This window comes from Pogona vitticeps, chromosome 5 (genome assembly GCF_051106095.1).
Source record: "Pogona vitticeps strain Pit_001003342236 chromosome 5, PviZW2.1, whole genome shotgun sequence".
NCBI lineage: Eukaryota > Metazoa > Chordata > Lepidosauria > Squamata > Agamidae > Pogona > Pogona vitticeps.
Genome location: NC_135787.1, coordinates 126,540,325 through 126,551,872, shown reverse-complemented (window position 1 = coordinate 126,551,872; position 11,548 = coordinate 126,540,325). Strand labels below are relative to the sequence as shown.

Below are 11,548 nucleotides of genomic sequence, written 5' to 3'. Positions count from 1 at the left end.
ATATAAAATCCCCTTTTTCTCCAGAAATCTCACTGGGGTCTCAGGTGTTAGCTGGGCGTCAGTCACCTGTTCGAAACACTTTTGGAGAGTGGCGTCTGCCTTTTGCTCCTGTCCAAATCTGCTGTCTGTGGTTAAGGTTTCCACCACAGCTTCTGAACTTCCCCCACCTGCTTCCGTCTCTGGCTCATCATTACCCCCCTGAACTGTCCCTGTGGTGGCTTGTGAGCGTGTAATCACTAGCACCCTTTTCACATGTTCAGCCAGGTCATTTCCCACGAGCACGGCTGCTGGCAGAGTCGATGAAATCGCTAGCCGCCAATCTCCCCTCCAGCCTTGAAAGTTGACAGGTACCTCTGCTACTGGCAGAGAGATTATCTGCCCCTCAATCCCTGCTACCTTCATGCTCTCATTTGGGATTATAAACTCCCGGGGAATGATATCGGGATGGCACAGGGTTACCTGGGAACAAGTGTCCCGCAGCCCCCTATACTGACGGTCAAGTATTCCTACGTCCACCCCGGCTGTCTCAAACAACTGAGAATCTGTTTTTATCAGCAAGCAGCGCTTTACCTCCACAAGAGGACCATTTTCCTCAGCCTGCTCAGCATAGGTAGCTGTTCCAGACTGAGTAGCCATGGCAACAGGCTCCCTCTGTGACACTGAGCCTTGCTCTTGCTGGACACAGAACACAGCTTTTGGCTTGGTCCCACTAGAATTCTGAGGCACCATTCCTTTTAGCTGCTTCAATTTCTCACACTCTGAGATCAGATGACCCTTTCCCTGACAGAAATAGCATTTTCTGGTGTATTTTGATTCTCTCTCCTCTTGTTTGGGTTTTCCCTCCAAATTCTGAGGGCTTGGTTTCATGCCTGAGGGCTTCCCTTCACCATGGGCCCCTCCCCCTTGCTGGCTTTTCCCTGGTCCCTGAGAGTACTTGCTGTAGGTTTCTTTGGGTTTACCTACAGATTTCCCCTCACCCAAGGGCTTTCTTATTTGGGAGATAAAATCCGCGATTTCTGCGGCTGCTGCCACAGATTTCGGTTTCCTTTCCCTCACCTGGAATTTCAATTCCCCATGCAGAACTGAATAGAACTGTTCCAGGGCTATCAAGTCTTTAAGCTGTTCATAGGTCTCTATTCCCTCCTGCGATAGCCATTTCTCAAGCAGCCTCACCAATTGGGCCCCCACTTGGGTAAAAGTCTGTTCTGGTTTTTTAGTGAGGGACCTGAATCTTTGTCTCAGCTGCTCTGCATTTATCCCATGTCTTGCAAACACCAGTTTTTTAAACTCTGCAAAATCTTTCATCAATTCCTCAGGCATCTCGGCATAAACCTCAGCCAGGCTACCACTGATTAAAGACCGCATGATGGTCATCTTCTCAGTTTCCCTCACTGAGAAGTCCACAAACGCTCTTTCCACTAAGGAAAAGAACACCTCAGGACAATCTCCCTTGTGGTACACAGGGAATTTCTTCAGGTCAGCCTTAGACAGTTGGCCTCCCTCAGAATCCCTATTATTATTATTGTTCTGGTTCATCAGTTCCAGTTTTCTTAATTCAAACGCCATCTTCTCTCTCTCCATTCTTTCTTCTCTCTCCATCCTCTCTCTCTCTCGCTCTAATTCAAATGCCATTTTCTCTCTCTCTAATCTTTCCTCCATTTCCCTCACCCTCAGTTCATGCTGTTGGGCTAGGATCAATTTTCTAAGTTCTGGGTTCTGCTCTCCTGTGCTGTCACCTTGCACTGAGCCAAATTCATCCTCAGAACCTTGGTCAATCTGGGGGTCTTTCACATCACTCATGTCTGCTACTTGGCTTCGAGTCAAGGGCATACCCCCCCCTCAGAACAGGCTGCTTTAAAAAGTCAAGCCTCAGAATAAAACGACAACTTTTTTCCTTTTACCTCAGAACCAGCTCTCCCTAGAGATTGCTGCTGTTCTTCAGCACTAAATTTGCAACAGTATCGAGTCAGAGCCTACCCCCCTCTGCTGGGCCTCTCAGCTGGCAAGCTAGCTCACTGTTGCTACGCAGTTTTGCCTCAGCGTTTTCCCGCCAAAATCAGGCTGCCTCAGAGCACCTTAATCTAAGTCTCCCCAGTTGGCACGTTCTTCTACTAGTGCACCTCCCCGTGAGGTACACCTAGAAGATTACCTACGCGCCTCAGACTGTCCCTGACTAGACCCCCCTTGCTCTGGGCACACTTGCCAAGGCTTTGCTGGACCGCTGGACAACTGGACCAGTCGTATCCCACACGCTGGACACCAATCAATGTGACAAACCCAGACCTACTGGGATCTATCACACAGTTACTAAGCTGCCACCAACCATTCCCTATAATAAGTCACACAGACCAGGGATGGATTTTTAAACAATAACAGAATAAGGTTTATTTTAAATACAAACAGGGTAAATAAAACAATCAGGTGAATAAAATAAAGTAACGTGGCTTATTCTCACACACACAAGCATACAGTTTGGCTCACCTAGAACCTTTAACTTAAAGCACAGACCCTGAACCCATCAGTTCTGGCTAACCCACAGACACCTGAACCTTTCAGGTTGGTACTCTGACACACAGTAGTACCCTGTCAGACACCCAGACTCCCACAACAGCTTCTTCTTCCCCAGCTGCTGCTTCGTCCCAACCCAGTGTCTCACAGTCTGTCTCAGCATCTACTCTTCACCACACAGGCATCACATATTTATACAGTACAGCCCCTCCTCCTGATGTCCCGCCTTCCACTCCCCATAGGATGGAACTTTCCCTCCAAACCCATGACAGACAGGTAACATCAGTGCTGTTATGTAACAACTCCCCAATCTGAAAAGCTGTCCTCCTTTTTGGTGTTGTCTAAGTGGCCAACCCCCCCCCATCAGTTTCCCTGGCTGAGCAGGGAAAACAGAGGTTTTGATTGGCAAAAATATCTTATCAAATATCTCTAATTTTTAAAGTAAAATGATCCGAGGAAGAGCATTTTGTAAGAAAATGCACAACCACACACATTGACATAATTACTGATGGAGGTAGGAAGGATAGGGCATGGCATGTCAATTCTGTGTGAACTTTAGAAGGCAGGTCGATTGAAATAACGGATTGTTACCTAACTAGATATTTCAACAAAACTTCAGTGACCTCTGTTTGTTTTCATTCTCTATATATTCACTTTGAGTAAGCTGAATGTACAAGGCCCAGGGCATTTTGGAGAGTTATGAAACACTGTATCTTATTCATTTATTCGATTTATATCCCATTTTTATCTCAGTGCTGTGTCCCAAGGTGGTTACCAAGACACAGTCATGCAGTATTGTGCACAGTAGCGTATTTCCACTTAAATTACAGCAATAAGGTCTGACTGTGATACTTGCGCATATTAATTTTAATTAGCATATGCAAACCTAATATAAAAAATGTCCTATTTTGTGAAGAATGCCCTCTTTTTTTTTTGGTGTTCCCTGTCCTTTTTGTGGGGACAGAGCAGTGATCACTCTCTAGTAGGTCAACGCTTATTCAGCCCCCTAGTGCCAAAGGGGTCTGCTCTAGTAAGGACTAGCAATGGGACACGAATCAGAATCCAGAAGAGCTCCCGCTGACCGGCACAGGGATGAAACCCTTGCCTACGTTCACCCAGTGACAGGAATTCCAAGCCCAAGCAACCCCCCCAAGTGCTCATTCGGGGGAAGGAGACACGGATCCTGCGCGTGCCCCGCCAGCCCGCCCGCCCGCATACTTGGAACGGTGCGTCACGCTCGCGGCCAAGAAGGGCGCCGGGGCGAAGCGGCGCCCTGCCCACGCGTTACACCCACCCGAACCCAACCATCTTGCACGTTGGAACGTTTCGCCCGAGTCCTCCCTCCCCGTCACGTCAGCAAGCCAAACCCCCTCGGCGACCCGGGAAGCCTGAGCGGCGGAGACGACACAGACCAACCCCCCGCCGCCTTCTCACGAAAAGCGGGAATTTCCTCAGGGGAAGGCGGCTAGTGTGTGGGAAGGCGAAAAAAGGAAGGAGAGAGGGAGAGAAATATCCCCTTTTTTTTCCTCCCGAGGAGGAAGCCAGAAGGCGGGCCAAGAGGCTTCTCCCTCTCTCCCCAAGCTGGTTCCTTGGTTTTTATTTCTTCTTCTCTCTCTTTCCCCTCCTCCTCTCTCAATTTCCTGTCTGGCTTTGTGCGCGCCACAGATTAGGTGCAGCAGCAGCCGGAGCAGCAGCGCCTACAGGTGTGTCGGCTCCTCGCTGTTTTTCCTCCCTTCCCGGGGCAGGACTGGCAGGGGCGCGCGAGGAGAGGCGGGCGCTCCGGCGCATCATGTGACGAGCCTCTCGCCCTGTGTGGCGGCGTGCCTTTTCTCGCTCTCTCTCTCTTCTCCCCCCCCCGCCTGCCCGCTTGCCTTTCTCTCCTCCTCTCTCTCCCCCCCCCTCCTGCCTTTCCTCTTCTCCGAGAGCTGCTGCTCGCCTTGACTTGTGGAGAAGCTGCTTCGCTTCAGGCGGCGGCGGCGGAGGCAGCGGGACGCGCCCTCCTTCCCCACCACCCAGGAACATGGGCAGCCCTTCGACGGGTGCTGGGCGCTGCCTCCAAGGGTTGCGGGGCTGAGGCGCGGCCACTTCGGGAAGGGGCGGCTGGAGGTTGAACAACGGCGGCGGCGGCGGCGGCGCTGGCACTCCGAAAGCCGAGCACACAAAGGCGCAGCCAGCCCAGCCTTTTGCAACTTGGGTAAGTCCTCTCTCCCTCCCCTCCCCTCCCCTCCCCTCCCCTCCCTTCTTTGTCGGCGGTCTTCTGCTTTGGCAGAAGGGTGGCTCCACCTGTTGAAAGCCCCCACACCCCACCCGGGAATGCTGATTTGCTGATCGGAATAAGCAAACAAATCCAGGGGCGAGCGCCCAGCCAACCTGGGAAGCTCTCCTCGTCGCTTTCAGGCGGAGGGCGACTTCCAGCGATCGGTCGCCGCCGCCACTTCTTCGGGTCTCTGGTTGATAAGGAAGTTCCGAGAGTCGGGGAGACAGCCCTCCACCCCCACCCCAAAGACACCGGCTTGAACCGATTGCGCTAGAGGGAAGCTGGGGAAGGGTGCCGAAGTCGACTCGGTCGCTACCCCCACCCCACAAACCCCGGTGGGTTGAATCATCGTTTTTGCCGCCGCTTCCCATTCCTTCTTTCTTCCAAGTAGTAATCGCTCGACCTTCTTCCCATCCCCACCCCCTTTGAGCAGCAGATGGTTTCCATTAGGAGCAAAGGTTTGGCTTTTCCCTCCTCGCAACTCTGTCGCTGTGGACTTCGATTGCGCCTGCTTAACAACACAACGAGGCTTAGCAAAATGTGAAACTTTCCCAAGGATGGTGGTGTGAACTGTGCGTTATTGTTGTTGCTGCTGCTTTAACCTCGGCTGTGCCGGGAGGAGGGAGTGGGCTTTGACGGGATAGGAAGCATTTTTGATTCCCATTTAGAGATCTAAGGAAAAGATGATTTCTTCCCGTGCATGTGTGTGAGGCAGAGAGTGCTCCTCCCCTCTTTTTATTCCCAGGTTTCTGGAACATAGAACTGGGTTTTTATAGTGCGTTATTATCCTCAGGAGTTTCATAACAGCTACTCTGCCATTCAGGTAATTAAAACCCATTCACTCAAATCCCATTCATTCTCCCTTGTTCATGTGGATTCTCATTGGTGGTTTTGGTGGCATTTTGACATTTATGCTTGAGATAACTGCCTTCCCTCTTTTGGAGGCTGACTTGCGGTTTGAGGTAGGTCCGGTTTTTGTCTTGTATCTGACGGTGTCAAACTTTCTCATAAAATGCCTCTTTGGAAACACTGCACATCCAAGCTGGCTGCTGGCAGATTACATTCTGTGTATGCAGCTTGTTAGCTCACCCCAGGCTTATTTGCTTTACAACTGGACAGCTTTGTCTGGGGGGGGGGCGCGCTTTGTGATTTAATGACTCTGCCCTTTTAGGTGCATGACATGGTGATGCTTACAGTTGGTATGAGGAGGTAGTTGTCTTTTGAGTTTATCTCAGACCAAAGGTAAGATAACCCCTCCCTACATACAAAGGGAAAAGCAAAGTATATCTCTCAGTGCACCTGAATTATTCATGCACACAATAGAAACTATGTGTTAATACCCCATTTGTCACTTTTAAACCCAGCAGTTCAGAAGCACTGCCTTTCTATTTTTCTCTTCCTCTTTGAAGATTAGCTGGCTAGATGGACTAGGAATTCTGGTTCTTTCTCAGTTGTTTCCCCCACAAAGGAACCCCCTTAGCCTGTACAAACTAGTATTCACCTGTTGTTTCTGAATATGTTGACTATGTCTGAAAACAGATGCTTTTATCTACAAAGAAAAGGAGGACAGGACTCAGTTTCTACACACATTATGGGAAAAGGGAGACTTTCTGCCTCTCTCTCCTTATGTGCTGGATTGTGACAATCTAACCAATGAGTCAGACAGTTTCGCAATGTGGAAGGATGAGGGATGCATGCAAGCCAAAAGTCATGTGCTATTCACTGTAACCCTGTTTACTTAAGCATGTTTAGTGCCAAGATCAGTGTGGTTTGTTCACCCCTAAGTAGAATATTTAACATACTTAGATTAAAACAAGAACGTTGTGTTTTGTCCTCTTTTTTTGCCTAGGCCTTTGATTTTCATACACTTCCTTATTCTTGTGGGAGCTTCCTCCTCCCAGAGGAATTTTGGGTTTATTTTGTAGTACGAATCTGGACAACCACTGGATGCCAGAAAGAGCCCAGACGGTTAGAGAACTCTGTGGGCTTTCTTTCTTTTTCTTTCTTTCTTTTCCTCTCCCCCCTTTTATTTTATTATTTATTTTTATTTTGCATACTGGTCTTCTTAACCATAAATTAACAAGGCTAATTTGGTGAGCAAATGAAAATAGTAACTATGAATACCGTGTTGGAACACAATTGGCATTAAAAAGAGACAGCGGTTCTGGTAAAAAAAAAAAAAAGTAGTTCGGGGCCAAAGTCTGTCATAAAGGGAAGCTGTGTATTTGAAGTGCGAGTTTGTGTGCAAGAGGGAACAAAACCCAGACACTGGAATGCTAAAAAATAATAGAATATAAGATAAAACAAATGTTAATCTCACCTAGAGCGAACCCATAGAAATCAATGCAATTTATTTTAGTTGTGATTAGTCATATGTAGAGTAGGTCCATTGAAATGAATGAGATTGAAGGTAGTGAAGACCACATTTTCTCTAAGCTGTATGCGTGTGTGCACAGCTCCATCAGGGCTGTGCACTGGCAGCTGCAGTTGGTGCCTGTTTAGTTTCAGTTTTGGCTGGAAGCCCAGCCCTCTACATGTGCACAAGGTAAGGCTCCCATGCAGTGGGGCCGAAACCTAGAAGACTAAATTCAGGTCTCATGAATTCTGATGCTGCTGCTATCAGTACAGTTAAATCTGTGTTGTCATATAGGATAGTTTGGAGTGCCTGCTTCAAATCACTTCCAGTTTCGGGTGGCCCTAATGGCTTTCTGAGCTGTGTGAGATGTTTGAGAAGCAGTATTTATCATCACTATAACCCCAACAAGTTTCCATGGCTGAGTGGGGATTTGAACCCAGTTCTCCTGCATGCTAGTCCAACACTGTCCACTATATCACACTGGCTTTCTAACAGGCTGCTAGTCTATTCTTTTCAGGCTTATGGTGACCCTTCTCAGGGTTTTCTAGGTATGATGTATTCAGAGATAGTTTACCATTCCCTTCTGAGGGTGCTCCGGAACCGTGTAATTTTCCCACGGCCACAGAGGTTGGCTTTTACCCCAATAGAACTCCCATCCCTTGACTCCACTGAGCCATTGTGGTGGCCTGTTATTATTTTGTACTTTCTTGTTATCTGAGATACCTAATTCTCCACAAGAGGGAAGAATATATTTGGGTGTTTCAAAAGAATTGTAGCATGTAAGTTGAGAGATGTCAGTATGTTACAGTTTTCTACAGTGGGGTCTTGACTTGAGAACTTAATCCGTATTGGAAGGCGGTTCTCAAGTCAAAAAGTTCTCAGGTCAAATCTGCATTTCCCATAGGAATGCATTGAAAACCATTTGATCCGTATCTGCTCTTTTCCGTCCATAGAAACTAATGGGAAGCTGCAATTCCACCTTCGACCACTAGAGGGGGATATTTTGTTTCTTTTTTTCTTAGGTCAAGAAAAGTTCAGGGAAGGCAGGGAAAATACAGTCCAGGCAGTCCAGTACCAGGCAGTCCGAAGACTGTCTCCCAATCCACTCTCTAAACGCTGGGAGGAGTGAGGAAGCAGACAGGCACCCTTTTCACTGGCCAACAGTTAACTGAAAGTTCAAATTTTGCACTTTCCCTGCCTCCCACGTGTTTTTTTTTTCAGTTCTTAACTCAAATCTAAGGATGTAAGTCAAGTCAATATTTTCCTATGAGAGTGGTTCTTAAGTCAAAATGTTCTTAACTCGAGCCGTTCTTAAGTCAAGACCCCACTGTACATACCTGCTAACTTTACATTTTGGGGCAGGTGTCATTGCTAATGCACACGCATGACATGGACTTTTAATTTGAAAAGATGTAGAAATGTCGATACTTTTGCTATTACTTTTTGATGGTGTTTTTAGTGACAGAATTGCAAAACTACACTTTTACATTAAAAAAATAATAATTTTCTCTTCCTGGTTGGTAATATGTTATGGATAATGTTTTCTAGATTTCCCCCCTAGTTATATAAGACAGAAGCTATACGATCTCATGAATCTTACTTGTGTCTTCCTGTTTCATTCCTCTTCTGGTCTAATTCTCCTTGTGGTATAATGAAATCTGAATTACAGGGACAATTAAGCTATGATGGTGGGAGCATGCCGGTTCTCGCAGGATGCAGGGGGATGATGACCATGTGTCCTTCAGATCCTATTGTCCATTTATGCTCATGAAATAATAATCATGTGATGTCAAGCCAATGTTGACATGTCAAGCCTTTCTAGGATTTTCTAGGTAGTGAGTACTCAGTGGTTTACCATTCTCTTCTTCTTGGGGTGCCCTGGAACTGTGCAGCTTTCTCAGTGTTTACACAGGCTGGCTCTGCTCCCAGGAGGCCCAATGAGCCTTTGAACACCCAGTCTCTGACTCTGCAGCCAGACAACCTAACTCACTGAGCTATTCATATAGTTCTATAAAATTGGAAGGCAGCTGCTCAGCTGTGGGTCCTTGTTATATTTGAAAGTGGTGGGATTGGTTCTATTTTATGACTTGTAGGTCCTTGTTTGTTGCTTCCTGTGCTCCACCCTGGCCCAAGTTTGGCTCCTGAAGCATAAGACCCAAGTGGCACCTCTCCTTTCTAATTAATACGGGGCACAGTTTGCCATGGTGTGCTTTAGTTCAAGTTTAATGTAAATGCAAGGAAGCTGCACCAAAGGATGATTGTGCTGTTGCCTAGTTACCATTTGCTTCAATGGGCTGGAGAACTTTCTGATTTATTTATATATATTGATATATTTAAGAAAATCTTATATTCTGGTTTTCTCAAAGAAAACAAAGTATATGCAACAGCAACAAAATGCAGCAGGAAAAATATGAAGCAGTAAACAGTTCAGGTTAAAATAAAGAAAAGTACACACTGTAATAGTTGTGTTCAGAACAGAAGAGTTAGAACAATGTGATAGGAAGACACAAATCAGACAAAACAAAGATGCTAGATCTAATATATGCCCAAAATAGGCCTTAACTTGATGCCTTTCACCTGGAGGCCAGAAATGAATGGGCTTCCAGTATGCATTATACAGAATTGTGAAAGTATTTTCCATTTGGACAAAATCGGCTACCTTGTTGCAGCACTTTGCACATAGCTGAAACGTCTCTGAACATTGAGCACTGCTTCTTATATACATTGTTAGTCTGATATAACCTTCCTGGCTAAGGTGTTAGTCTTCAAAGCAACAGCCTTATACAGGCTGTTTTCTCATAACTGAGACTCATTGAACTCAGAGGAGCCTACTTCTAAATAGATGTACATAGGATTGTATGGTAAATAGACATGCAGGGAGCAGCACTAACCCCCGCCCCGGATAACTCACCTGCTTCTGTATTTTGTGATACCAAAATAACAGAACCAAATATGATACAAATTATATCCCCTCTCCTCAGTCATATGAGCAAGTGAGTTACTACAGACCAGAGACATTCCAGCCTTAAATCCAGTTGTTAGTCTCAGAAGCTCTACTTGGGATATTTTACAAACACAACCCTTATGTAAGGGTTCTATTCACACCTAAAAAGTATAAACTCCTGCCAGGGTCCCAGAAAGGCACATATAGGAACCCCCTGGGGATGGGCTAGTTCATAATTTAGTCACTGGAAAAAGGAGTGAACCGGCCTCTCCTCACAGCAGATCAAACAGCAGAATAAATGGCCATCTCATGATTGCGATCATAATTATCATGTGCTAGTTCTGAAAATTTTGACAGTATTTATATTTTAATAGCCATGCAGACCTATCCATTTCCATTTCCATTTCAATTATACTGTGGTTTAGGCATTGGGCTGTGGAGCTAGAGGTTGTGCCTCCTTGGAGAAGCACCAGCCTAGATGGCCTTGGGCAAGCTACACAGTCCCAGGGCACCCCTGGAAGAAGGGAATGATAAGCCACTTCCGAGTATTTGCTTCATAGAAAACCCTGGGAAAGCTTGCCGTAAGTCAGAATTGACTTGACAGTATACATTCTTTCATGCCTGTTATTTAGGTAATTTGTTAAATATCCTGGTTTCTTACTTCATCCACTATCTGATATTTGCCATCTGTCTATCTGCTGCTCTTTGAGCTTTTCATATATGTATTTTTAAAGCGTCTAGGTCTGCGCAGTGTAAGCCAGTACTTGTATGGGCGAGCCACACTGTGAGACAAGGAGATTTAATAAAGAAACGCATTAATGGCAACCATGAATCAGAATAAGCAGTAGAGGAAGACTGCAAGTTAGATGGATGAATTGGTAGGACTGGCACGGATTACAATAGTGCAAAACAGAAATTTGTGAAAACAAAAAAAGGAAGGCCTGTATCCAACACTGGATGGCAATGGGTTGCTAAAGAAGAAAAAGCCATGAAGACAAGATCTTGGTCATCATCTACAGAAGTCTACAGAGTGCATGGGGGGGGGGGAAATATACTTCTTTTACCTTCGAAGTTGCATATTTTGTTCAGTACCATTGTGTTTGGAAGAAAATTGAAACTTGTTACTGTACTAGAAACAGTGTTTCCAGGATTCAGCCACATGGCTTTTTGTTTATTTAGGTTATGGTTTGCTGATAGAATATGCAACAATGCATCCTTGTGCTCCTACAGTAGTTGTAGCGAGATTCAGTGCTGCTTTCTCACATGGTTGCAGCAGGTCACGATAGGGCTGACTTGCAGGTCTTTAACATACCTGGGGTGGAGCACCTTGTCACAAAGCCAGGATCTGAGGGGGAGGAGAGAGCCTATGTGACCTTGGTCAAGCTGCCTGGTCCCAGAGTGTCATCAGAAAGAGGGACTGATAAATAACTTCTGCAGACCTTATACCTTGGGAACCTTGAAAGAGTTCTCATGAGTCAGAATC

The 11,548-nt window shown here is 46.2% G+C and overlaps 1 protein-coding gene across 2 annotated transcripts in view; it reads left to right on the top strand.

Moving 5' to 3' along the window:
• Positions 1–4,561: 4,561 nt before the first annotated feature.
• PLXNB2 (plexin B2) overlaps positions 4,562–11,548 on the top strand; it is a 385,384-nt gene continuing 378,397 nt past the window's right edge. The window contains exon 1 of one of the 2 annotated variants that reach the window (XM_020797233.3): positions 4,562–4,702. The gene's annotated coding sequence lies outside the window, so the exon portion shown is untranslated. Of the gene's footprint in view, positions 4,703–4,964; positions 5,101–11,548 lie in introns of those variants that run through there. The other variant, XM_078376762.1, reaches the window with a different exon arrangement.